The sequence below is a fragment of the Zootermopsis nevadensis genome, unplaced genomic scaffold, assembly GCF_977971745.1.
Source record: "Zootermopsis nevadensis isolate Lab colony 2312 unplaced genomic scaffold, Znev_1.0 Znev_ptg000001l, whole genome shotgun sequence".
Classification (NCBI taxonomy): domain Eukaryota; kingdom Metazoa; phylum Arthropoda; class Insecta; order Blattodea; family Termopsidae; genus Zootermopsis; species Zootermopsis nevadensis.
This window is the reverse complement of record NW_028259133.1, coordinates 1225156-1248241: the sequence shown is the minus strand read 5'-3', so window position 1 is coordinate 1248241 and position 23086 is coordinate 1225156. Positions and strand designations below refer to the sequence as shown.

At 34.8% G+C, this 23086-nt stretch overlaps 1 protein-coding gene across 3 annotated transcripts in view; it reads left to right on the top strand.

Annotated features, from left to right (window-relative positions):
* The window catches only part of put (activin A receptor type 2 punt), a 34293-nt gene extending 19088 nt beyond the window's left edge, over positions 1–15205 (top strand). For 2 of the 3 annotated variants that reach the window (XM_087346273.1, XM_022085983.2), the window contains one exon: positions 12580–15205. The gene's annotated coding sequence lies outside the window, so the exon portion shown is untranslated. Of the gene's footprint in view, positions 1–61; positions 10464–12579 lie in introns of those variants that run through there. The other variant, XM_087346232.1, reaches the window with a different exon arrangement.
* Positions 15206–23086: the final 7881 nt, after the last annotated feature.

The window sequence follows — 23086 nt, the reverse complement described above, 5'->3', positions numbered from 1 at the left end:
CATTTTTTAATGTGTCGTGGTTTGATGTTTACTTATAGCAAGCAAAACCTTTCTTTTCCAGTGGATTTTTTTATCGAGTACCTGCACTTGATCTACAGTACCTGGAACAGAGAATTTTAGCAGAAACACAAATGTTTGTACACGTATAGCAAGATGGGGAAACTTACCAGTACTGTTGTTACCTCCATTCATTACTTCATTTTTGAACATGTGCCAATTTGAAAGCTGGTTTTCATGTGTGGACAAGATAGTGTGTTAATTTGTTTGTGCATTGTCACTCAATGGAAGGATGAACTTGGCACTGTGCCATGTGGCCCCATAGGATACTGTGAAGCACAAAATAAATACAGGTTGTCCTAAAAAGATGTATACATACAAGGCTAATATTCTGTCTTATAGTGTGTGTACATCTTTTGGGACATTGTGTATTTTGGTTATTGCGAAGGATTAGAACAATTAGATGTGACATATCCTACTGCCGAGAAGAGCAGTGTGAGTTGTAGCAGAGTAGCTGTTGGGTGAATGTCAGACAGCCACATACAGGGCAACATATTTGACTGGTCTTTTTACATTAAGTGCATACTTTTAATTAGTATGTGTTATGAGTTGAAACGTTATCATAATTCTTGCATATGCGTTTCAGATTTAATTTGTAGCACTTAATTATAATTAATGATACGAGCATAGTATATGTTGGTAGTGTGCCTGTGTGACATTCTAATTTAATTGTTACTTAAGGCTTGGGAATTTGCTACTTTCACAGGAAGAAAGGTGTGTATGATTAAAAAGCAGATGAAGCAATTATTATTGTTTTGAGAAGAGGATCTTCTGCTTCCAGTAAGAAGCTGCAGATGGCCTACTCGTGTATAGCGTAGAGGTGTAGTTGGAATTTAATTAGAGAAATGATGATTATAGTTTTTGCTGGATCTGGTAGGATTGGTAGATTCTAGTTTGAAAAGGTTTGTGTTGAGTTATGAGATATCGTTTGTCATTGAATGATAGTGTTATTTCTTAAAATTAACAGGCAAATGTAATATGCATCTCAGCATGCATATAATTTGAAACTGATAAGACCTTAACATTACTGGTGTGGTAGTTCTGTGGGGCCACACCTACCACCCCAGCATTTCCAAGTTGCTCATTTTCTCCCGCAGAGTGCAGCTAAGATACGTCTGATGAGTGAACACCTGAAATAAATGGACTATGAAAGGATATATATTCTTAAAGGAAAGCTCATGATTGTTTCTATAATGGTAATTAGCTTAACGATATGCTCCTGTAGTAGTGTTGGAAGATTAATTGTAATGGATATGGTTCAGAGCTTCTTTTTAATTTGGCAAACCTTGAGTTAGGTTTTTATAGTTATTTCAAAACGGTGAAACATTATCATTGTACGTATATAAAATAGTCAATTATCTCAGGTTTTTGTAAGTGGTTTAACACAATTTTCCATTGTCTTGCACTTTACAGTTGTCATCTTTTTCTTTTAGTCCTCTCTTGCTGTTGTTTTCTGTTTTTGAGATAGTAGGAAGTACTTTGTTAGATTTCATTGCCATGAAATTTTTGTCTCTCGAGTGTCTTTCTTAAGTACACAAAGCCAGTGAGCAGGATAAATTTAAAATATCTGAACAAATTTAGAAGATACGCCATGGAGGGCCCTGGCATCAAGTTGGTTGTTTTTGTACGTAGATTTTTCTGTCAGAATGTATTGTTAATGTGAAAGTGTGAGTTCCTTTCTTCGCCTCCATCCTCTCAGTCGTGTTAATGTTTTATTTTTCTACAAGTTGTGCATGTTCATATGATTTTCTCCTTGGTGGAACATCCTCTCCTGTGTTGCTTGGAATTTACAAGGAATCTAGCCATTTATGCAGGAACCCACGTGTTCATGCACTGGAGCATTGCAGCCTTCATGTATAAATCATCGTGTTAGCTGTTTGTATTTTTTAGTAATATCGCTCTGCACTAGTTTATTATCGGAGTGAAACTTTGAACAATTAATACAGATAAGTAGATAGTTTATGTATCCGTACAGATATTTTTTAATGAATGTGAATGTGTGGAGATACATTGCTTTGGTTTGAAATGCTATTGGGGCTCTCTAGACTGCTTTTGAATGTGTGATGTGTATGTTTTTTTATGCATATTGTTGAAGTCCAGTGCTCCAGACTCCAAGCTTCCTGTTTCAGATGGTTGGTTCATCTTCTGATATCAGTGCATTTGATTCCTCTAATTAGTGTTGTGGAGACTCTTGTGGTCATTCTGTCAAGTTCCTGATATATCCGTAGTTTTCATGATTTGTTTATGATAACAGCTCAAGCCCCCACCCCCCTTTTGTCTCATCTTAATTTATTTATTATTGTGTGTTTTTTAATGTTCGTGTAGTTATAAATTGTTATTTTTGCTATTTTACAAACCTGGAATCTATACAGATGTCCAGTATGCAAGCTGGAATGTTATTCTGTGACACATTTAGCTCATGTATCACTGCTCTAATCTGTGCACTGAAAATTCTGTGTAATGAAAAATGTGGAAACTTTGAAAATAGGAAGTATCATTTGCTTTCCAGAGTTTATGTGAAAATTGTAGTGTATTATTTTGTTGTACATTCAATAGTTCATTACATCTTAGTGCACTGATATCGGAGCTCCATGTTTGAATCCGGTCAGATTACTTTGTAGTGTTCTGAATCAGGCCTATCATAATAGTGCAGTGCATATGGATAATATATATTCATCTACAGACATGTCCACAGTGTGCTGTATTGTGTTGAATTTTAAACAGAATTGTCTTCAGTCAGTAAAAGTGTGTTTGAAATAGGTCCATGAAATCAACGCACAGAATATCCCAATGTTTTAAATTTAAATATATAATATGCGGCAGGAAGAGAGTATTGTTGCTTCAGATTTTAAGCTGTAGAGAACTTTTCATGCTAGTTTCTATTTTTTATTATGAGTTGCAGTCGGGCAGTAGTACCATTTTTTCTGGTTCTTTCAGAGTGGGGTTAATTCTGTTTGTGACTTTCACTAACAGCAGTTAGTGTAAACATTCCAATATTAACGCTGAATGTTCAGTATAGTTCATCTAGTTAAAAAGCTTGGTCACAGCGACTAACTCAAAGAAGACAAGTTATACTTTTTGAAGCAAGGTGTTTTTACTCAGGTCTTGCTTTGCTGTTTCCACCTTCCGTCCTCTTCCATGTGTCAAAACATCTGTTGTGGATATTTTCCAAGATATTGGACAGGTTCCTTCCCACTTCTGGCTGATTCACATGTTATCACAGCCCTGTTAATATTACTGTTGTTGATGGAGCAGTAAACATATGCTACATTCTACCTGGGAAGGGAAAACTGAGTTTATAAGGTAGGAATGTTGTTTTCTCTGTAATAAACATATTTAAGAAAAGTGAGCGCTGATGCCTCTGTGATTGTTCTCCTGACCATGTGACATATGTTGTGCCTGCCTTTGGCACTTCTGGACCACAAAAGGTTTTGCCCATTCTGTTAGTGCAACAGTAACGTAGCCTTGTGTCTGGTATAAATATTTGTTACCCTATGTTGGGTACAGGGTAAACTGAGGTCAATTGGAAACATTCCGATCTGACTCGACTTTGAAATTTGACATGAGGGGAATAAGATTGTTTTGCGATTTGCAGGTGTCAGTACACATTTATGAAACCTTACTCCATGCACACACTGCTGCCTCTGATACCCTTACAAGCCTAGAAGTGTCAGACTTGGTATCATAAATCATGCGTCTGTGAAAAGAGGAAGAAGAGACTTGCTTGCAAAGTATGTCTAGAAGTTGCTTAGAAGTCTTTCTGTAACTTTGACATGTAGTACAACAGCTTAACTGCAACATAATACAACTCTGTTTGTGATAAACAATTTTTAGTTCTATTCCGTTATTTTCAGAAATTCTTTTTATTTGCTATGTAAAATGGACTGTGTTTAGGGGTGACTAAGGCACGTTGCCCTTTCAATGACATTGCTTCAGCTTTTCTTGGTTGAGATTCTGCGTGGTGGCGTAAGAGCGCATTTGTCCAGTTATACCACGCTGTGTCTTTTCTCAGCAAAGAATTTCGCTGGTTTTCTTAGTGAAATTAGAGCGAGTCAAATACCAGTACATTGTCATTTTAGGATGAGTTCTGTGACCTCATTTATAAGGTCAAGACTGAAACTTATTTATGTGTTGCTAGATGTCTACTGTCATCATTTTATTCTGTTGCTTTTCTTAATAATGTATTTTATATGGCAGCAAACTACTTCACTGCTGTGGCTGATTTTATTTAACCAGAATTATATTCTGCAATATCATAGACCACATATCCCCCTAGTCCTTTTCCTAACTCTAAATTTTGGTAACTGAAGTTATTAAACAATGACCATTGCTCAGGGTACTTGGAAAAATGAACGTGGTGGTGGAAATGAGACAGTTTAACTGACAATAAGTGCGTTTTGAAATTTATTATTTAATGCTAGTAGTAAATTATTCTTTCATTTAAATAAATCTGAGCTGATATAATGGAATGCATTTTAATATTTGTTATAATATTTTCAATCTTTATAAATTATAATATCAGTGAATGGAATTTGATTTATAAACAATTATTAATTTTACATGCAGAATTGTGACTGTACAATTTATTTGGGTATGCTGAAGAGGCCCTGGGATCGTGTCGAACGTGCTCTGAAATTGCATGTACAACAGACTGCAGTGTACATACATGTATTCTCTGTAAAGTTCCTGCTCTGTAGTTGCAGATTTGGTTGCTACTTTACATGGCTTAACCATGCTTGTTCGGGGTACAGTAGAGAACCAGTTATGGTTTTTTCACATTCTTTAATAGACTTTCACCATTAATCTAAGGATGGTGTTATATTCAACACAATGCAGCACATATTCATTCATATAAGCATACCCATTCAAACTTTACATGTACATACTTGATCCAGACAAATAATGTGTGCCATCGAGCATACATTACATCCTGTAGCAGTACTTTAGTTCCACGCTGCCAAAATTGATTGACTCATTGTCAAAACACTTGGGAGCTATTAGCTATTATTGTTGTGTAAAGTAAAGTCTATTTTCAGCATAACCACAATGCCTACATTGAAAATAATATAAATTTTAGTAATAGTTACAAATATATTTTACATGACAATTTTTTGCACCATTTAATATGTACATAATGATGCAAAATAAACTGTTTTGTCTTCAGTGTAGTCTGCCATAACACAGGTGGTTTGTGACATTGAGTTTTTTAAATACATGGTTTTAATTGTTGTGTAATGTGCCAAAGTTGTCACGTGATGAGATTTTATATTTTCACAGCAGTAAAATTTGGATTGTGGTCTACTTAACATTTCAGTGGATGCACCCAAATATATGAAATGAGTGGGCATTCTAAGTGTGGGAGACCCAAATAGTAGTGGAGGCAGATAACACGAGATAAGTGACGGGAAGAAGCTATATATTTACGTTAATTCAGTGAGTGTGTCTCTGTAATATACATCACAGAAGAAGAATATCAGACTGGAACATAAGAATTTAAAATTGGAAAGCCTTAAAATGTAGCAGTTTTATTTGTTTTGGCATTTAGTGTTTAAAAAAACTGTTGTAGCAGTCAGAGGTGGAATCACATTCTTAGTTTGTGGATTAGAGTAAACATAAAAGTATAATAAGAATTTATGAAAACAAGTTGGAACATTTTCTGTGGTTTCCTATTTAGAGTTTTCATTCCTTAGAAAATAATTTGAAATAGTCACATGTAGTTCTTGCAGTAACATTTGAGTTTGTCTGTTCTTTGTGTGTGGTTGGCATCTCTTCCTTTTCCCAGGTGCCAGAGAAGACTTTTGTATTTTATCCACTGTTGCCGTGATTTTCCACCTATTGGCTGAAGGAATTGGGTTAGTAGGATATTTTTCAAACTGTGCTTGAGTAAGTTTTTGTGCAAGAGTTCTGGCACTGTTTCAATTTACGTGTCTGGCAAATGCGCATGTTTCAGCTGTGCGACCGCAGGCCTCCGGTGAGTGTTTCTTTCAACATTGTAAGCAACACACATTTTCAGCTGTGTCCATACCACCTTTTGTGCAGTTGTAAAATATAACTACTTCATGTTTGCATTTGTCACAAAAATAATATAAAGAGGTGTTATCTTTTTTTGAGACATTTCCATATGATGCAGCTCAGTTCCATTCCATGTGTGAAAAAAAGATGGTTTGTGTTTGTATGCTTCAAACACATACTGCTGCAAGGAACAAATGACCAAACATGGTTCATTATATCACATTTGCTTGTCAATTTTACATCTCTTTCTCTTGAGTATAAATTGTCCGTCTGAGTCTCTTAGTGTGCTCAACCACGACTTCAAGCATTCCTACAATAAATAAATATTTAAAGCAGTTCACTGGGATTGTAGCGTCCATCACCTGACTTTCGATACCCAGCAGATGGAAGATGTATCTCCAGAATTAGTCCAGATGTTCTTAGGTGGGGTTAACTTCCTCTGTTTAGCTGTTCTATCTACCCTTATATAAAGTATCATAATGTCTTCTACTTAGTCTTCAGAACTTATTTCTTCATCTAATTTATCGGAGTCAGCATCTGACATTTTCTTGGTCAGTATCTGAAGTATTTTGTCAGTATTGTTATCTCTGTTTCACGTATTTAGCATCAAGGTCATAACACACAATCCGTATGGTCAATTGCTACTGTATACCAGTCATTCGGCAGTTTCATTCTGTAGCTATTAGTGTACGCAGTAAGCATCTCATTTTATTTCTGTGTATTTGCTGTATAATGACAGTGTGTGTCCCTGTCATGCCTCTGTGACATGCTGAGAAAAACAAGATAAGAGGAACAACACAAAATAAGTTACTTCCAAGTACTGAAATGTTCATCAGTAATGAAAAGATCTACACTGCAAAAACCAAAGCACTATTGGACATAATCCTAGCCAATTCCATCTACTTCCTAAGATCATACCGTATCTCCCTAAGATCCATTTGAATGTATCCTGTCTCCTGGGTCTTTCAATGAGATATTATCAAGGTTTTGCTGCTAAATACTGTGTGTATTCCTTGTCTGCCCTGCTGTAGCCATATGGCTGCCCATTTAAGTCGTTTGCTTTGACTGTCCCAACTGTACTGGTACATATCACAAAGTTCTTCATGTCACTTGCTTATTCATTTGCCCGCACAAAATTTTGTGACCTCTGGGTTTCAGCTTAGGTTCTTAAAACAGAAAGAATATTCCCATAAAATTGATGTGAACTTTTTTTAAACCATTTTCTATCCAAATTCTTGCGAGTTCCGAAGAAATTAACATTGAACGCAGAAAAATAATGTCTGTTGCTTAAAATTAAATTCCATGTACATTAAGTTTAAAGCAGTCTAATGAGCGCAGTAGATTATATTAATTATGAATATGCTGACCTGCGCATGGAATATTAAAATCAACATTTATAAGCAAACCATTTTGATAAATAATAATGTTTCTATAAAGTTTAAACTGGATAGAATAGTACATGTATTTTGCACAATTCTAGAAAGAGAATATGGGAAGAGCGTCAACACTTTATGAAATGCGTGTCAAAGGCATCTACACCAGAATTTCCTTCAAGTGAATGAAATTGTGGAAAATGGGACTGGTTAAAATTAAGATCGTAATTTCATATAGAAGCTTTTATGGATTATATTCATGCTGTGTTTTACAAATAAGTGGCATGGATGTTATATAATAAACATTGTGTTATCTAATTTATGCGTAATACTATTACTTTATATTGATGAAATACACACTCACAAAATTCTTACAATCTTAATTTTATTAATTGTTTACAAGTAATATACAAACAGTACAAAAACTGTATGTGTTTACAGTAAAATTGTTTTGTGTAATTTGTATTTGTTATTAACATTTGAAATGGGTGTTGCTAGTTTATCTTTAAACTGTCTTAGGTTCTGTGTTGGACATAAAGACATCTTGATATTATTCACATACATTTTGGTTCTCTTCTGATGTAGAAATTTTAAAGTATTCTGATAGCCCTAAATTGGGTGTGAAAACAGTACTAGGTTTTTAATTTTGCAGAATAGCTCCTGAGTGTTTTGCCACATAGTTGATCTGTCTTGTACCTCACTTACCAAGTTGTAGTTCTGCCACCTGTTGGTTTCAAGACTGAGTTCTTTGGTTGCTCAATACCTGTTCTCGTCCCCACTGAGGGATGGAGATGGTTGCTCCTTGGTACTGTCCGTGCACATGGTAACAGGTGTGGAACTCTGGTCTCAGAGGAGAATGCCTTTAATCATTTAAAACCTTTCTCATGTTTTAACTTCTTCTGGGTTCTTTGTTAAAGAATAAGAGGTAAATGAATTGAATTTCTCTTAGTTCATATCAGAGTTTGAGAAAGGTAGTTGGCATGTGTCAACGTTTGTTATTTGCGTTGTCTGTGAAAGAATGAATGCAAGGGGAACTAGTTTGTGGTTCTTTAGGAGCCGCTGATTTTATGAAAGTAATACTTTTTGTGGAGTGTATACTAATATGTTGTTATTACATTGGTGTTTGGTGGTGTAACACTATATATATTTATATCACATTTTCCTGAATCAGTTCCATCACACATATTTAAAACCTAGAGTACTTGAAATATACTTTGAAATGTCATTTTTAATAAGAATTTAAAGAAATTGTTGATTTTTGATATAAAAGAATAATTTAATGTATGTGCATGTGTGCACACATTTTTTATGTATGTATATATAAAAAGATGCAGGTTGGTCCTAGAGTTACGGCAATTTAATATTCACTGTCTTTCTTGCAGCTTTGTACTTCATTGAAATCTGCTTTCATATAATTTATTGTGTTCATGTGCTATTTTGAGATACATAGGGTATTTTTATTCTGTTTCTCAGGTAATTTTGTGTAAAATAGTCCATAAAATGATACAAGTGAAAGGTGGGATGGGGTTCAAGATAAGGTATGAACCATGTTAGCTTGTGGAAGGTTAGGTTAGTATTGTGATTGTTAATGGTTGAAGTAAGAGTGATTTAAGAAAGTAATTGAGGATGTCAAGGGATAGTTGCAGTGGCCTATCTCAGCATTTGCCTGGAGAGAGTGATGTGAGAACCCCAAAGAGTATAATTGGCCTCAAACCCTGGTCTTCAGAATTTGAATTAGATGCAAGTGCTCTTCCCAAAAGAATATTGTAATTTTAAGAAGTTTGATATTTTCTTTGTACTTGGTCTAAGTAACATAATGGTGCTCTGCGTAGCCTACATTTGTGATTTTGAAATGTATATCAATTGTTTCTGTGACTAAGGACCACCCTGTAAAAATACATAGGTTATCTTTTAACTAGTTTTCTGATTTTGAAACGTAGATTTTTTTATGCTACAGTACCGTTAATGAAGTACATGGTTTTACATACCAGCTAATATATTGAGTGGACTGAAATTAGAATCCATAGTTATTTTAATTTTGTTATCCTATACTGAAATATTTGACATGACGAAAAGTGTGACCATATTTGAAATGTAGCTTCAGTTCAAATGGAAAGTGATAAATATCCCTTCTGTTGCGTGTGAGGACAGTACCAACGTGCTGAATATATCATAACTAACCACCAGTTGTACATTAAACAAAGACAACAAACAATGGTGCTTTTTTTACATCTACAAGAGTTCAAACAAACAATATGCATACATTCATAACCTTTCACTGTACATAATGTTTGAGTATAAGTACTGTAGTTTGAGTGTTATTCTTTTCTTCCCAATTTTTCCCTTCTGAGAAAAGAAAAGAAGTTTAATGCACATTATCTTTAAGTGTATTTTGTAGTTGGGTGTTAAGGCTAAGGCAGCTGTTGCATGATTTTTTTTTAATGTTTTGTCATGGCAAAAGAATGCTGAAGTGGCAAGTGGATTTTTGGTGCTGGAAGTCATGTTTTTGTAGACAGTCAAATGTGTAGGTAGGGACTGGTTCTTCCACCTGCTTTGTGAGACATGAGGCGTGCCCCCCCCCCCACCCCCCCCCACTATACTGAACATTTGAATTGATTTGTTTATTCTGTGGTGCTGTCCACTCATACTTGCAGCATAGCTTGTAACAGACTAAACCCATTTTACTAACTGATAACAATTGGCTCACACCAGAGGCGCCAGACGACAAGCATTCCTGTTGGATTCTACATTAAATAGAAAACTCCAGTTTTGTTTTATGTATATACATTACACATGTTACCTGCTCAATCCGTTCACTGCCAGAAACTGTGTTGTCACTAATTTATCAGTACCTTCTAGTGGCTGAGGTGAATTTTGTGCTTCCATCCATTATGTACTGGTTCAGGATTTAAAAGAACTTCACTTATATCATAAACAATATTTGTGCTGTTCATTGTCTTATCAAGTTCAGGCTTATAACTAAAACCTCATACTATGTTAAAATAAAAAAATTCAAAGTTATGTTTACTTATTTCTGAATTCCATTGCAAATTTGTCCCCTCATTCATAAAATATCTTAATTATAAAAAAAAAAAACATATTGTCCTATCAACATGTTTCTATGTTCTTTAATTATTGTTTGTCCATATCTCTTTGAAACTGCATTTCAATTCAATTTGTCGGGTCCTGTCAGTGTGATATGAATACTAAATACAGGATTATCACATTGAATTCATCTTCTTTCTCAAAAGAAATTAATTGTTTGAAAAACATTATACATAAAAATTTAGATGTAATTAAAATTTATAATTGTCTTTTGAAATTTTTTTGTGTCATGTTTGTTTAATGAAATATGAGGAAGAATAATTTAAGACCCTGCAGTGTTATAGAGGTCTGCAATTTATTCAAGGACTTCTGTCATTATGCATTAAAAGAAAAATCAGGCTTCGTCTGGGCTGGTATAAAAGGTAGTTGAGCATAGATGGGGTAACACGTTTGACAATGAATCTTGTGCTGGATAAAAGTGTAAAATGTTTGCCTTTGCAGACCTCTACAGTGTGGTATTTCAAGTTTAATTATGATGATAGATTGATATGCAAAATTACATAGAATCCATTTTGAAATTATGTGTTCTCCAAATTGGAATATGCCTTTACATTCTTCTTTCTCAAACATTTTCTGTAAAGCATGTCACCAGTTGTATATTATATGACATTTTCTCTCTGGTACTTAATTTAAACATGTATTTAATTTTGAGTAAATTTAATTTTTATGAATAAGATTCTTATAACATACTGAGTGTTATGAAAATTGAAAGACCGTTCAAAATTTGCCATTCATATTGTTATCCATTTTGTATTTTATTACATTACCGAAATGTCATAGACCGAAGTGTCTGTAATTATCAACATTACCAAATATCTGGAAAACTCAGGCATATTAAGTAGTTGTATCATTAAGATTTCTGTAGTATCAAGCCTTAAGAATAGTTGACTGAACTTCACTTTGCTCAGGGAATTCCCTGTACCAGGCAGGATGATGTGTTTTGTTGTAAGGTTGGTTTAAAACTGCTCATTCTTTTAGCAATTCAGTACATTTTCACGATGTAGAAATACATTACATTAATGTTACTGTTTTAATGAAAAGAATTTGTAAACAGTTGTAATGGTTTTGGTGTTTTTAGTTAAAAATTGCAATGATGAATTTCCAGCAGGTGAACGAACTAGAAGCCATTTGGAATACAAGTATCGTGTTAATCCAGTGCATTGTATAGGGGCTTCAGGTGGATGGAGGCATGCTTACAACATAGGCAAAAATTAAGACAGCTCTGTGGTTATGTTTTGATTAGAACTGTGAAATTACTTGATGCCTGCAGGAGTTTGTGTCCACACCAGTAGTTATATTATTGGTTATTACAAATTGCATAACTTCATCATAAAATATATATTTCAGTGTAAGACTTGAGGTTCTCACAGCGGTGAGTATGAAGATTTCCGTCTTCTGGGTTGTTGCGCTGTGTAGTCTGGTCGATGTTAACCAACGTTTCAGAGGTCATACTGCCTCCGTCATCAGGGCGATGACGGAGGCAGTATGACCTCTGAAACGTTGGTTAACTTCGACCAGACTACACAGCGCAACAACCCAGAAGACAGAAATCTTCATACTCATCGCCCTGATGACGGAGGCAGTATGACCTCTGAAACGTTGGTTAACATCGACCAGACTACACAGCGCAACAACCCAGAAGACGGAAATCTTCATATATTTCAGTGTTTAGCTCTGGTTATGTTAATCTGAAACATTATTTCCTATTTTATAGTTAATGATCAGAATACTCATAAGTAAAAAGTCTTTTCATGGGTAGGGGTTTTGTGGTAGTCAAAATTGTTGAGTCTCACTGTTGTCCTCAGCATGTTATGTCATAAGAACAGATATCAGTATCACTGAAATCAAATACAAATGTTTTGATTCATCAGACAATACTCTAATGTATAGTACTGTTTATACAGTGAAAAAGTTCTGTCCAGCTGAACTACACAGCCCGCTGGCATTTTCTAATTCTGTAATTGTTTACCAGAGTCCTTCAAGTCCCTGAAACCTACTCTTGTTCTTGTAGCATTCTCATTTGACTTTACAGACACTGGCACTGAGATTGTTGCAGAACTAAAGTAAATAGGACACAAGATGAGCAGAGAACTGGCTTGAGATCACTCATTAAGAGTGTTTGTGGTAGCCTGATATCGCTGAGCGATGGAAGTGACATGTATGGCGTAGGCAGATGACAACATGACAACAGATACAAGAACCAGCAGTGGATACAGGAATGGGGGACAAAGGATATTAGAGATGACAGTTTGCAAAGTAGACGGATATCGAGGGCCTGCTGCACTGTTTGGTGGATGGACTTTTTTTATCTTTTGAACATTTACTTAAGTGAAATTACATTTATTGTTCATTCTTTTGCCAGGCAAACATTTGAATTGTGTGTCACTCATTATTCAGTTGTGATGTTGTGTTGCGTGAATATTTATTAGTGTGTTGACATTTTACCCATCCTTCAGCCTGTCCTTTGCTGTAGTGCAATTCAGTAGACTTGGTAATGCATGTGTTCTTTTGCATCATGTTTCCCTCTTACTACTTTCAAATAATCACAACTCAACTAGTTGTCATTCTTTCATTACATATTTCGCAGTTTATTACTTGAGGGGAATGAAATATATTTGTAAGATTATATACTTTATTTTACACAACTTGCAAGGCCTTGCAAATGCAATATTAATCTTTTTAATCCAGCAGTTAGGTATTTTATAGATGAGGGTTGTAAATGTTGGAAAATGCAATATAGGATTTTCTTCACCATGTTCCTATATGCCCGCATATTGCCATATTCTCTTCCACAAACTACTTGTTACAAGAGGTTTGGAATTGCCTTTCCACTCCCATGTAATTAGACCAGATCAATGCCTCAGTACAAGTTAATACATATACCTCCTGTTTGTTACATGTTTGCAATCATTCCGTTAACTACTACACTTAAGTCTCTTGGTTTTATTTTATTTTTAATGCATTGTAATAGTTACGACTGTAAACAGTTCTGTAATCTGCAGTCCATCCTGATTACTGGTCACGTTATGGTGTTCACTTAGACCTTTAATTTTCAGGGTACTTAATATTAATATGAACATGAGAGAAAATGATATTTAAAACTTGGTATAGTTCATTTTATTTAAAAGTTATGTATATTGCAGGTCATTGCAAGAATAATCAACATTATCGTTGTTTAAGGCTGTAGGTGTTCTGTATTATTATTGCTGTTTTATTGTATTTCATATATAATAATGCATTGTCCAGACTGAATCAGAGTTAATAGTTAATTTTAATATGTTTATGCACTGGTAAATAAGGTACAGACAGTTCAGTTGTCCAGTTTGTTTCCTAGGCACGCCGATTCTGACATCAGCCATGTTTCGTAATAGTTTTAGGGTGCTACATTTTCTGTTCCCTTTGAATAATGTGTAATAGACTGGTAGTTGACAAACATACTCTCAGTTAAGGTACGTGGATGAAACTGTGGCACCTCGAAGGTGCAGAGTTATTACACCCCTTCAGTTGTTTAAATTTGGAAGTGGTTTCCTTAATTGCACATTCCATTTGTGTTTCATACTTGAAAGGTTCTTGGCTTACTTGCCGTACTTCTTGATTCCACTGTGCACACCAGGCAATAACCATTTTTAACCACATCTGCTCTACATAATTGTAATGGCTATGCACATGTAGGAATGTCTGAAGTAGACGTAACATTCAAGTAAAAAAAAAATATATGGAAATTTGTACCAATTTAACCCTTTAAAGCCCATGTGGTGTCAATATGTACCACCTTCTTCAACAATCAGTAACTGTGCATTTTGTGTATGTGTTTCGTATGATTGTCAGTGAGAACTGTTTGCTTTTACATACAAACCGAATTCTTAAATAATAGTTATATGAGCTTCATCTTCAAGGTGTTAAAAGTAGTATTCTATTCAAAAATAACTACTATAAATATTACTGATGAGTAGAGGAGAAACATATGAAGGGATCTGTAATTACTGTGAATAAGCAGTTGAGAGCGTTAATGAATAAAGGACAGACTTGTTTTCTGAATTGGTACAACCCTTGAAATAATGTGTTTCTATGTGTAAGGAAGCCACTTTAAAGAGGGCAGCATTTTTAAATTATAAAGTTCTTTTTGAAATCAGTTCAGAAACTTCATGATCATATTCATACATTATTTATGGTATTTTAATATTTAATAGATAATAATATGATTTTTTTAGAACAGAGTATAGCTTCAAGCTAGAGGTGTGTAGTGTTTACAGCAAATCATGTTGAGTAAAGGTTTTCAAAGTATGCTGACAAAGGGGTTAAACAAGCTAGACATTTGCCTATTGTCCTGTCTCTAGCCATGGCTTCAGCTGATGTGCCCAATTCTGTCATCGATGCAGGTTTAATAATTATGATATTTTCTTATTAAGAAAAATGTTTGTTATTTCCTTAATGTGTGTTCCAGGCAAGTATTTAAGCTTGGCATCTGTGTGGTCAGGCATAAAAAAATATTATTTGTGTTTACATGTCATTTTATAGAACAAAAGTTTTGCTAAAAATAGAGAACCTTTCTATATAAGAAAGGATAACATAGACTTTGTTTCTGTTAACAAGATATATTAATGCCATATAATGTATGCAGTTGAAAGATGTTAAATAAACTGAGGGTCTGGTCTGTTTTTTATGTGTAGTGTCAAACTGGTAAACAGAAGACTTGTGATGATTGATTGACTTATAAGATTAAAGTGCACGGAAGTGTTAAGATTTTATATTTGGTGCTCGGTAAGAAGAACTTAAGTTGAGCCTAATTTGTAATGACTTGAGCCCTTCCCAGAAAGCACAAAAATGTAGAACTGAAAAAAGTTTTATATTTTTAAGAAATATTTAGAGATGAAATGATAATTTGAATTATGATTTTTTTTAAATGAGGAGTTCATTAAACATGATACCTGTGAAGATTTTGAAGATGCAAGTTCTTTCCCCCTTATTATTAGGACACAAAGTTTATGTATGGCTTTCATTGCCAATATTTGTACTATATTACATGAATAGCCAGTTTCCAAGAAGTGTTTGAACCATAGTTTGGACTTCAGTTTTTTTCAATGGGAATTATATTGATTTGTCCTTATTATGAAACTGCTTCTTGTGTAGTGTGTTCACAGTCTTTGCATTGAGTTTAGTAAATTCCACGCAAATTATTAATTTTCTGAATATAACTATTAAGCAGAAATAATTATTCTGAATCAAAACAGAACTTCTTGTAAATGTGCTCTCCACCTTCTCCTGTTCTACTCTTCTCCTAGACACACACACACATATCCAAATTTTCATTATGAAACATTTCTGATTTGAATTTTAGTTGAACTTGCCCTTAAAAGGAAGATTTGAACTTGACAGAATATGATTTATAGATGCCCATCAATACATACGAAATACAAATTATGCTAGAAGATGCAGACACGAAGAGCTTGAGAGTTGCTAACTATTTATATGAAAGGACAAAAAATAGATTCACTGTTGTGTGACAAGTGCATAGAAGATTTGAATGCTTCCAAAATGTTAAGAAGCTCCTTTAATCATCAATGATTATAGTATTATTGTGTGCCAGCTGACATTACAAAATAAAATTTAGGCCTATGTTAGTTATGAGGTTACTGCAGTAGGGAAACCTAATTTACCATTGTTAAAGAGAGATGATTTTTTTTTTCATTTGGGTTTGAAATATGTGGCATTTTTAATTTTGTTTAAAAAGTAATTCTACAAATTTTAATTTGACTGAATGTTAAATGTAAAACATGAAGTGTGTTATTGTTCTTTTACCATAAATTATGTATTTTGAAATTAATATTAGGTAATCAAGGTTCTGCTAAGTTTTTATGTGTGCAACAAATGTCTGGTGTGTTCAGGAACTGAAGTTCTGTACTAGGTGGCGTTTTTGACAGAATTGTGCATATTGCTGTAAATGTAAAGTCCTGCTCTTTTCTACCTCCAGGTTTTTATTTGTTTGTTTAGAAGGTTGTCATTCCAGAATTTTGGTGTCTGCTTTGAGTGAGTGCAGAGAAGAAATAACCTAGTTGATATCACTACTAGTGACATATACTTTTCTTTTGTCAATATTGATGCCAGAGGTGTGAAAGCCATCTGAACATCAGGTTTGTATCTTGTCCTGCAAGAGATTAGTTTCCTCACACTTTATTTAAACATTTTGTAGTCATCAGAATCATGTTAAGATTTATTTATCCTCTTGACATGCTATGTTAAGCTGAATTCAAAGCAGTGTTGTATATAAACGAGATGTGTTCCACTGCCAAGCCATTCGGTGTCAATAGTGAGGTTAAATTTCTTGAATATTGTTGAAATATCAAGATTTTGTAAAGGCCTGTCATCAACATAAGTTATGCTGCAGTGCAGTTTAATATTAGTCCTAAAAACTTTCAATTTATTCAAATAAATGTAATAGCATCTGTTGATATGTATATAAGCATCATATTTACTTGTATAAAGCTGTATGAGCACTAGCTTCAACAGAATTTTGAGCCCTGTTGGTACGACAATCTTCACACATATGATCTGTTGCCTTTTTTATTGTTGGAATATAACTTTTGAAATGCTGCTTCATGATTTAAGTTCATCCTTTTTTTTTACCTGAATGAAGGCACTAATAATATGCCTTACAGTTTTATGTGTACAGGCATTGAGTGTGACAAAAATATTTTTGATGAAACATTACTGTAGTTTGGGTGTGAATGCTGAATCTTTTAGTAAGCAGTATTTACACTGGTATTTATCCCTGCTGTTAAACTTGCCCCTGATGAGTATCGACTTTCCAGTCATGGATTGATCTATGAAAGTACCTGAGTACAGAGGTTGAAACAAAGCCAATTTCAGAATCATGCGGGGGCTATAATCATTACCACAAGTGCCTAGTATTAAAATTACTGCATATAAAACAAAAAAGATACAAAAAATACTTAGGCCCCCCATGCTTTTGAAATTTATATTTGTGCATTTCTCTTCAGTTTTTTTTGTCTTGACAGTAAACAAACTTTTCATATATATTTGTTTTGCTCGTTTGGGTTTTAACATGTTGCAGGTTATAACTAACATTTTAGAGGAGCACACCTCTGTGCATTCATTTCAAACATGGTACCCATCTGCAAGACAAGACCTTATCCCCAGAAGACCGTAGTAAACATCTTCACCACCAGAAGAACCTCAGATTTTCTTTTCCTATTCCCAGCCTAGGGGAAATAAAGTTGTTTGATGTACATATTTTCCTTCTCAGGTAGCTCTCAAGAATTTCTGAAAATACTTGTGCTGTAATGCGTTGTGTGACACAAGCAGGAAATGATAATTTTTGTATATGAGTTGAAGCTAGATTCTGCTTTCCTGTCACAAATGAAACCCTGAGTAGAAGTTGATCCACACAGTATTCTGTCCATATGGCCTAATCGACATGTCTCACGGAATAGACGTATGGCATTGTGCCATTCACTTGCCCACTTCATAATTGTTTATTCAGGAATATGATAATTTCTGATGTCATGTAAGGAACAACTCATGTAGAATTTGAGGTTCTCACTGCGGTGTGTACAAAGGTGCTGTCATCTGGGTTGTAGCACCATGTAGCGTGGTGGAAGTTTACAAACATTTTAGAGGTCCTTACTGCCCCCATCATTAGGGTTGTGAGGATCATTGACCTGAAACATTGGTAAATAACTATCAGACTACATGGTGCTTCAACCCAGAAGACAGACATCATTAATCCATGATATTGCCTTTATGTTCATCTGAGTCTGGAGGTAAAATTCCAATATGTAGAAACATTGTCAACCATCATTTTAGAATAAGAAATGTAGCTGTGGTTTAATGAATGCATGATTTCATTCTAAATTTAGTCATTGGTCCTAGGTATTTTCTCCTCATTGTGATATTGTATTTCACTAATGCCATTCTTACATGGCCTGTTCACAGTGTCTCTGGTTATCTTCAGAATTGTCTGTTTGATGTACATAACATTCTTTAATTTGAAGATTGTGCTTAGTACGTCTAGAACTTAACAGTGCTTAATTTGTGATAGATCTAGCTGAGTGTAAGATTTAGAAACATCATAATAACTATAATAAAACTAATTATAAGGGTTGGCAATAAAGTGGCAACACTGCTGTATGTGTGAAGAATCATACAAAGGTTGTTGATCATGTCGTTTGCCTGTAGCATTACAGGCAGCTAGTATGTTAGCTGTTAACACTTGTGCTCACAATGCAAAGTGTTTGCAAACCTGCAAAGTTAAGTTGTCATAACCAGCACTCTGAAATCATGTTTACATAGTCAGAACAGTGCTCCTGGAAAAGAATTTATATTGCATGAGACTTGTATTGTAGTGTAAAAGATTGTTGGTGAAACCCACAGTAATCGTGCAGCATTGAATCTTTACCGTTTTGGATTGTCAAACAGTTGTCAGCATTTCACAGTGGGTAGGGCAGGACGAAGGATAGCATTGTGCAGTGTGACTGCTATTCTGAACCAGAACATTTGACTTATGTGGTCATTCATGTGGACTGATGGCAGATGTTGCATGAGCAAGCCGTGAAGTGGCATCTCACATGCCGAAAGAGATCCTTTGAATGTCCATGTTTACATCATGTTGGGGTTCACCATCATCTGTGTAGCAAAGGTAGCATCATTATAGATGTGATTATCACATAGAACAATACCACAGTCCCAGACCACATAGCCATGGATGAAATTCACGTACTATCATACAAGCCCAAACTGAAATGACACTTGAATGAATGGCACCATCCAGAGTCTTGTCATTTGAAGGAACTATGCCAAGAACCAACTAATATCAGAGTTACGCTGATTATTGTGGTGTTAAGCACTCGTAATGTTATAGTCTACATGCTGTCCCACATGACCAGACTTTCAGCAAACTGTGTGGTGGTCTGGGTTGTGATGCCGCGTGGACTTTTTGGTAGGTACCAACATTTCAGAGGAACATGCTGCCTTAATGTTCTGGCAGAATGTTGGTACCCATCTGCAAGCCCACGCGGCATCACAACCAAAAAGACTGTCTTTGACACCAATAATTTTTCATGACAGTACACATGTATGTGGCTGCCAAGGCTGATGTGGTGGCTGTGGGAAACTTTTGAACACCCAAAATATTCATTGGACATGAGCTCGTCCGATTTACTTCTTTCAAGAGCTGGATGAATCTCTGCGGGGGAAGTAGTTTTGCCAGAGAGAAAAAATCCAGTAAGAAGTGAAAAAGATTCAGTCTGCGTGTGGCATCTGTCGCCTTCCAAGAGTGTGGGAAAGTGGTATTAGTGTCACTCCTGGCTCATGTGTTCATCTGGCATGTTGTTATTACTGACTGCAGCGTAATGAAAAGTACGGTGAGTGGCATCCAGTGAAGTTCATGACAAATTTCATGAAAATGTGTCATTTGGTTCAGAAGCTGGCAGAGGAGGCAAGCACATAAACTTTATTTTATTTTTTTAGGAAAGGAAAGTTGGTTAAAATATGGTTATGTTACAAAATCTTGTGATGTTATAAAATTTTGTTGTCTGTTTACAAACAATTATTTGTCTTAGTTCCTGGAACCATTTCATTACAAATTAAGCTCTGGGAATTATTATTATATTTGCAAGTATTGTGACTTTTCTTCCAATGTGGCTTTTACATCTTTCTCAAAGGTGTGCATATTGTGAAGAATATAAATTTAGTTATCACATCACATGCAGAATCTCCGCAATTCAAATGTTGCAGCCACACTTTTTACATTGTTTATTACATGTAATAAACTGTCACTCATAGCAAGAATTTCCTTATAAATACATTTTCAGGATGTTTCATTTGCTGTGTTGAACACCTCTGGCATTATATATTAACAGTTTTCGTTTCTCCAAATGTGGAACATTTGGACAGTATTATTAATCAGTCTCATTCTGGTATAACTCTGTGTGTCTGATTTGTATAGTTGTAAAGATTATAGCCTTTATTTAGCCGTAGTATGTAATTTTTGTAGACAGGCAAATAGTATATATCTGTTAGTTTTTTACTTTGTATGGTTCGGCTATAACACAAGTGAAGTATTAAGGAATGCTGTTTCATAACAGGTCTGTTTAGGATGTAACGTGATGATATGTGGCAACAGAGCACAAAGAACTCTAGGAATGTGGTGTAGGAAGAAGCCTTCAGCATTTGAATCAATTGTTTTTATAAAACGGTTTATCTGTAATGCAGGATTTATCAAGAATGTAACTGTTGTGTTCTATCGGGATATATGGGATCTTGTAACAAGCATATGTTTATGTTGTGTTAAAGTGTATTGGGGATATACCATTTGGAACGTAGTTGTTACACTCTGATGAATTTGTAGTTTGTATGTATGTATGTGTGTTCATGTGCAAGAAATTTTTCTTTCATTTGTCACTTGCCCTGTTATGAAGATTGGTGTTAGAATAAGATTCTGTACTATAGCAGATTGTGAGTAGTTGACAAACCCACGACTCTTCCTTCTACCCTTCTCTCTCCTTCCACTGTTGCTCCTTATTATCGCTGATATTCACAATTCTCACTGGGCTTTTTGTGGTTGTGAATGTGAGAGTTTGGTCCCTTATCAGCAGCATCCCTGGCCCTTGATTTTGTTCCCGTTTTGGGTTATGATTCCCAGTGGTGATTGTAAATGTGAATCCCAAAAATAGGTGGGTTCCCAATTGTTATTGCAACAGTTTCCCTTAACATTAAAAATGTAACTTGTTCAGTAGTCACAAGACAAAGAAAAAAAATCCAAGTGTTTTAAGAATATAATGTAATAATGTTAATAATACGTGTTATGGTTTTTGCTCAAGAGATATGCCATTATGTCTTGTAGGAATAAGGGCTGATAAATTCATATGTAAGTTCTTTTGTAGTTTTAGTATTTGAAACACAGGTGGTAAATTTGAAAATGGTTATATAATTGGTGATTTATTGGAATTTTGAGGATTTACTAGTTATTTCACTGAATAATCAATTGCCATTTTACAGAGTTCAGTGTAAGAGTCAGCAATTTCCATAAGTTAGCCGGTTCTTAATGTTCTCTGAAATCGTCATTCAAGAGGGCCAGAGAGATTTAATTAATTAATTGTTTTTAACTGGCTTTTCTTCTCACAAATACACTTTTCTCTCCTGTGTCTAATGGCATACAAAGAGGGATGGGAACATAATGCCAATAATAATTTAGTGAAAGAAGAAATAAGCCAGAATTTAAACAACAAAAATATTTGAAATATGCTCTCACAATACTTGTAACCAATTAATTAAATTGTTCAATGGGCTGTTTTAATTGTCTTCAGTTTGTATCTGCATATCTGTAAATACTACAAATAACACTTAACACAAGTTTGTATTATACTCTTACTGTTACTATTACCACTACTATTGTTAGTATTACTACCATTATGCGTAGAGGTAGACATACCGGAGTGTATTTTTTTGGCTCTAGTATAGTAAAAATATGTACCATAAAGATTAATAATAATAATAATAATAACAATAGTAATAATAATGTATTAATATGATAATTGTATATTCCTTTACTAAACTGTTGTTGATATAAGGAGTAAGTACTGATTTGTTATGGCAAGCAGAGAGAATTTTTATCTTTCAGACTGCATTCACTTTAAAGGACAGGCTCTTTTAAACTTGGCTGCACGAGTACAGTCTTTATCTTGATTGAAAAGTTATATGACTGTAAATGGGATATATTTATAGCGACACTTATGTAGTGGGCAGCAGAAATTCCTGTGTAGTTTTCATTTTCATTAGACTTACCAGTGTTTCAGTTGGAAACAAATATCCAAGTAAACTATTGGAATAATTTTTTTCCCTAATTGCAGTGTAGAGGTCTCCAAATTAGTGACTATAGGTGCAGTACAAGTCTTTATACATCATATTCTGTTTTCTTCTCACCCTCAGACATTCCCATGATGTTGTCTTGTAACTGATTGTGAAGTTATATTTATGTGAATGGGAATTACTACAGAAGTTTTGGTGATAAAGGAACATATGTAAGTAGTCAGTATTAGGTGAGATTTCAGGTTCTGACAGCAGAAAGTATGAAGATGGCTTTCTTTCAAGGTCATTTCACTGAGTAGTCTTGTAGAAGTTTACTGATATTTCAGAGGTGGTTGCTTCCTCTATCATTGGGGCAATTACCCTGATGATGGAGGCAGCAGGCAGTCCTTTATTTAATCACAAACTCTTCATCCATTACAACTCAGCATGATAATATCAACTTACTGAATTAAAACTTGGATGGGCTGTAAAATCTTCAAAATGACACCATAAAAATTTAATATACAAAACTGGATGAATACTGCGTAAGATATGAGGTTTTCACAGTGATGAAAATTTGTCTTATGAGTTAAGCCTAAATGTAGGATCTGAGGATGGCTATTTTCTGGGTTGGAGTGCCATGTGGTCTGGCAAAATTCTACCAGACTATGTGGCACTCCAACCCAGGAAACAGCCATCTTCTAAGTGTAAGTGATTTGAAATCAATAAGAAAC